This window comes from Dermacentor albipictus, chromosome 1 (assembly GCF_038994185.2).
Source record: "Dermacentor albipictus isolate Rhodes 1998 colony chromosome 1, USDA_Dalb.pri_finalv2, whole genome shotgun sequence".
In the NCBI taxonomy this organism is placed as follows: Eukaryota; Metazoa; Arthropoda; class Arachnida; order Ixodida; family Ixodidae; genus Dermacentor; species Dermacentor albipictus.
In genome coordinates, this window is record NC_091821.1 from 352,440,770 (window position 1) to 352,446,769 (window position 6,000).

Below are 6,000 nucleotides of genomic sequence, written 5' to 3' on the forward strand. Positions count from 1 at the left end.
GCCTTCTTCATAACCAGAGCCCCCTAAATTGCATTAAATACAAATTTTGTGCGGCCTCCTTTAAGCGGACAACTGCGAAAGCTAAGGATGATTATAAGGCCAATGCAAACACTTACTTATCTGACCCAGAAAACTGGAAAGCCCTACACAGGTTCACGGAGGACAACAAGAAACCTTCTGTAAGCCATACTTTGAAGTCTGTCGTATTGACCCCAGTGGAAGCTAATACTAATCTTGATTGCACAGCACGTGGCCTTGCATTGCGATTCCAGGCACGGTGCTCATATGTGTTCGGAATGCCGACACAGTGCAGTGACTTTGAAGAAGTCAAGTCGCGGGAACTTCTATCTGTCGTAACCTGAATGAGATTAGCAGCCCCGGGTTACGATGGTATGCTTGCTTATTTATTTATTTATTTATTTATTTATTTATTTATTTATTTATTTATTTATTTATTTATTTATTTATTTATTTATTTATTTATTTATTTATTTATTATACCCTCAAGGTACGGTTGTACATTGCAGAGGAGAGGGGCAAGGTAAATACAGAGGCAAATCACACAATAGTTGGTTATAGAAAAAAAAAGATAGGTGCAAAGAAGCAAGAACTTTCGAAAAAAAGCGTCAAAGCTAAATACGTGGAAGTCAATAATTAATAAAAACAACACGGAAAAATAAGGAAGGAAGGCAACAACATGGCAAAAACATTGCAAGACAGCGTATACAAATTAATAGGAATGGTAAATATAAACTTGCAAAGCGTGGCAAAAGTGCATGGCGTAACAAAAAAAAAGAAACAAAAAAAGAACATATCATATAAAAATACAAGCCATAAATTAAAATTATGGCATAAGAGTAGTTATTACGCAGAACAAGCAAACGCAACAGTAATTTATAACCATGAACTTTGAAGTATGGTTTTAAAGTTATTGGTGTCAGTTATGCTTGTAAGTAATGCGGGTAAGTTATTCCAATCTTTGCTCGTTTCGGGAATAAATGAACATGAAAAGCCGACGTTGTTGCAGCGCGGAATGTTTACCTTTTGGCAGTGGTAAATGCGAGATAAAATGTATGGTGGCGGTTGAAAAAAGATAGAAAGTAAATGTGCGTTGTGGTTGTAGATATTATGGAAGAGACATAGGCGATATAGTTTGCTGCCGGCTAATAAAAAGTGGAAGGTGTAGGATAGTTTTCATGTTAGTGACACTCGCAGTTATTTGGTAGTTGGTGAAAATTGAACGGGCAGGGCGATTCTGTATTGCCTCTAGAGACTGTATAATAGTGTCATGACCAGGGTCCCGTACTGGTGATGCGTACTCAAGCTATGATCGAATGTAAGTTGTGTACAATAAGAGTTTTAGCGATAATGGTGCTAGAGAAAATTTCCGACGAAAGTATCCCAGTGTACGAGTGGCCTTAGAGGTTATGTGATCAATATGAGTTTTCCAGGATAGATTGCTGGCAATGTGAACCCCCAGGTATCGGTATGACGTTACACATTCTAGTGGAATGTTATTTAGCGCATAGATGGGGCAGATCACGTTAGTACGAGAAATCCTCATAGTCTTACATTGTTTAAGGTTCAATTCCTTGCGCCACGTACGACACCACTCATTTAGGCTATTGAGATCCTCCTGAATTGCTAGAATATCTGAGGAATTAGTTATATTGCGATACAAGACGCATTCATCCGCAAATAGACAAATGTTCGAGGAAACGTGAGTGGGCAAGTCATTAATATAAATTAGGAATAATAAAGGACCGAGCACGGACCCTTGCGGGACACCGGAGTCAACTGGAGCTAAAGGTGAGTTAGCGTCATTAGTGGTTACAAATTGAACACGTGATGTCAGAAACGCGCGAATCCAATCAATTACGGAAGGGTCTATGTTTAAAACGTTTAATTTATGAAGAAGCAATGCATAATTCATTTTGTCAAACGCCTTAGAAAAGTCAAGAAATATGCAATCTGATAAGACAGAGAATCTAAATTGGCATGCAGGCCATTAGTGAAGAGGATACGCTGAGTGTCACAGGAGAAGTTTTTACGGAATCCATGCTGCTTAACTGTGAAGAAGTTGCTATTTTCAAGAAAATTAACTAGACGCGTGTACACACACACACACACACACACACACACACACACACACACACACACACACACACACACACACACACACACACACGCACACACACACACACATATATATATATATATATATATATATATATATATATAAATATATATATATATATATATAATACACGCTTCACAACTGAAGCATAACAGTATTTCGTGAAACTAGAAAAAAGAAGAAAGTACAGCACAGTTGGTTGGTACTCCAGCAGCGTAATCTTCAGGATGTCTGAATGAACTTGTGCAGAACAGTAATTATAGAGCCGTAACTTGTGCGTAATTGATAGTACGAAATTACAATATGTTTGGTGTTGCAAGTTTCAAACCCAGATTACCAGTCGGAACTATGAGAAAAATTGGTGTTTGGTGTTGCAAGTTCCAAACCCAGATTACCAGTCGGAACTATGAGAAACATTCTGCGGAGAGAGGAGAGGCGGTGACAAAAAAGGAAAGAAATATTCAGTAGCGTCTAGTGCATTGCAAATAAGACAAGAGGTTAGTCATAGATAAAGCAGATCTATGACAGGGAAAATTTGAATTCAAGCTTCAGACTCAGCACTTCTTTTTATTCCGAAGCTATGGCGCAGGGCCGCTATGCGAGACCAACAATATAAGTATCGGGTGGCAAGAGGCACCGGTGAAGGCAAGTAATATAACTTATAGTGTTCCACGTTTTCGATTTTCATTTCCGCTAGAAAATTCGGCATTTCGTCGAATATAATTTTCAGGTGAACTTTCACAGGCCGTTTTCGTCGTATATATCTTTCAAAACCTGTTTTTGTTGTACTAAATTTGTCGATGCTGAATCGTACTGCATAACTGCAGATAAAGCTCTTCCAACACTCCAGCTGTGTACAATACACAATATAATAAATAAAAAAATTGGCCATCCAGTGAGCAAGACCACAACGCCACATGGCGCGTGACTATAACTAGGAAATTAGACTGAGTCCACTTCAGATTCGAGCACAGCTAATTGTGATACTTTTTTCCTTAACATTATATAGGTAGAGGGCTCCAACGAATCTAAGAGACAAACATTCAGCGGGTAAAGCGCACTGGTGAGGAATCGGTTACAGGCGGCGGTATCGTTGATGTTTGCTGAAATGACTTCACTTCCTTTCTCCTTGACATAGCTAATCGCTCCTCGATCTATGCATGCTTTGGTCCGATTTCGTTCACTTAACTTGAAGACTGAAGTCGATTGCCTCGCTTCATCGTCAGTGCACGCTACGGTCACATTTTGTTCCTTCTACTTCTTTCTCCACCCTCTGCTGCTTTTGATTCCGACTTCGTTACACCCCTGTAGCCCACTTCTTCATTTCCTGGCTCTTGTTCTGCTTGTAATTCGGGCACCCACCTAGTGGGAAAAATCCATTCTGGGGAATGGGTCAAGAATGTTCACACACGCAGTGCCACATGCCCTGCTGCACATACTCAATGGCCAAAATGGTGCAATCGGGCACATATCCAGCAGCCAATACCGAGTGGCGCGTATATACTCAACTCAGTGACAGCCGGTGACGCAAGTTCGTGTCTACTCGGCGAGACAGCAGGAGTCAGCTCTCGCTCAGTGGGGAGAAGAGACTAAGGAAGTTTCACTTTAAAAATGACTAGGAAGATAACAGCCCCGCGTTACCACCAGTGAACCTGCCCAGTTCATCCATCGCGGTGGCCGCAGTGCTAACGCTGCAAGGATGGGCCAGGGTTGCCCTGCCGGCCCCTCTATGCACATCCCTCCCCCTACACGCACACACGCACGCACTCACGCATGCACGCACGAAACTACTACTCAGTGAAAAGAGGGCAACTGTTTAAAAAAACTACGGTTGAAACCACCTCAGCATGACTGTCGACGTTAATAATACCAGCAGCGAAGCGAGGTAGCGACATACAGTATTACCGTCGCCAAAATAAGGAGTGTACTGAAGCCATGGCTCCTCTCTCTTGCTTCCCTTTGGACACCCTGCGCCATCTAGTGGCGCCACCGCGAAGTCTGCCAGTGGCACGTGTCTGGATATGTATTGAGACACAATTGTCTGAATTTATATGAAGCGGGAGGCATTTTAAAATATTTGTTTTGTCCTTGAAAAGTAGCATGCACCCTGCCACAAGCCCTATGACACGAGGTGGCTCGATGATTGGTTTCGAACACGGTTATATATATACACACATCTTTATGACCTTCGCACCATCAGCCGGTCATCGGAGCGGCTTGCCCTTAATTCTGCCATGGCTCAGCTGCTCTTGCAAACCTTGCGCACGTTTTATGGTGTTACCTGGGCAGCGTTCATTAAGGTCGCACTACTCGCACCAGACCCAACTGGGCTTGCATTCAAACAGGCCGCCGCAGTACAATCGCTTAATTTGTAGCCCTCGCCATACGCCGCAGAACGATCTACGTAGTCACAGGTCAAGCTGTAAACGTTGTAAACATATACGGCTCGTATACGCAGCAAGTTTGTATTCAACCAAGCGTTCGGCATATAAAGTCGTCTCGCGCTCTAGACAGCGACGACTTCATTATGATTACCGCAGACGTGGCGTGGGATTTGTGAGTGCATACACACACGACTATCTCCAAATTGCAGGCTTGTCTGTCTTTTACTCTCACACTGCTCCCACCACTATTGCCAGAGTTGCCGGATTGCGTTGCCGACCGCAGGCATTTTCTTCCGACAACATGACAGGTCCGTCTTGTCTCTTGACAATGATCTCAACAAGCCCGACGATCAACGTCTGTCGGCAGGCGCGCGAACAATGGCACCTTGTTCTTCGGCGTGCGTACGTATCTTACGCTACTTCTTGGCGGCAGTTCTCGGCGCTGGCTACCGTGCGCTCCGCTCTTTGTTGCCCCACCACCTGTCCTCACGAACGGCAGCTTTGAACCGGGGGGATAACAGCACATTCGGTGAATCCTTGGCCTGGGGAAACGTCAGTGCATGCCCCGAGACACTGCAACCCGACGACCAAAGTACCCGGCTGTCACGCTTATATAGCGGTACTCGCCACATGTGGCGGTTGGATATATATATATATATATATATATATATATATATATATATATATATATATATATATTACACTCTCACACACACGTGCTGCTACAGGGACCATCATGGTGTCTTTCTCTTACGGATACCTACGGACTCGGACATGACTAATTTTATCCAGTTCTCTAGAGCCCCCTTTATATTACGGTTCTGTTTTGGTTGGAGCAAGGTGCTTTTAACGTAGAAGCTTTTTTGGTTATATGTTACTCCCCAGAAAATTAGTGGCAAATATTGTATTTCTCCCCAAAACAGCATTGCAATGCGACAAACCATTACAAATAAAAATAGAGCCATTGAAACAATTAGAAGGGAACTGAGGTATAAGAATTTTTTTTTTCTGGTGCATGTAGCCGTCGCGAATATTTGACGTCTGGTTTGCAGAACTGAGTACTTGGATGGATGATGTTGTCGGGTTCTTGAAATACTTTGTGGATGTGACTGCCGATGCCGTCTAAAGCCGGTGCCGTCGCCGTGTCGTCGTCGTGCCTGTGCAGGCGTCGCTGTTGTAGCTATCATTGTTTTGGAGCTCACATAATACTTTTCAACATCGTGCACCATAGTGGGGCGGCGGACGCTCCTTTTAACGCGACAGCGTTAAGGAGCTCGTGTCGCAGAAAAGCCGGTGTCGTCGGCGTCGGTGTCGGCGTCCGCGGCGTTGGCCGTGGGCGATAAATCCCGGCAGGCACTTCATGAATAAAAAACAACCTGCAAGATGGGCTGGGTGGGAATCGAACCAGGGTCTCCGGAGTGTGACACGGAGACGCTACCACTCAGCCACGAGTTTTTTTTTCTTTATTACCTTGGTTTC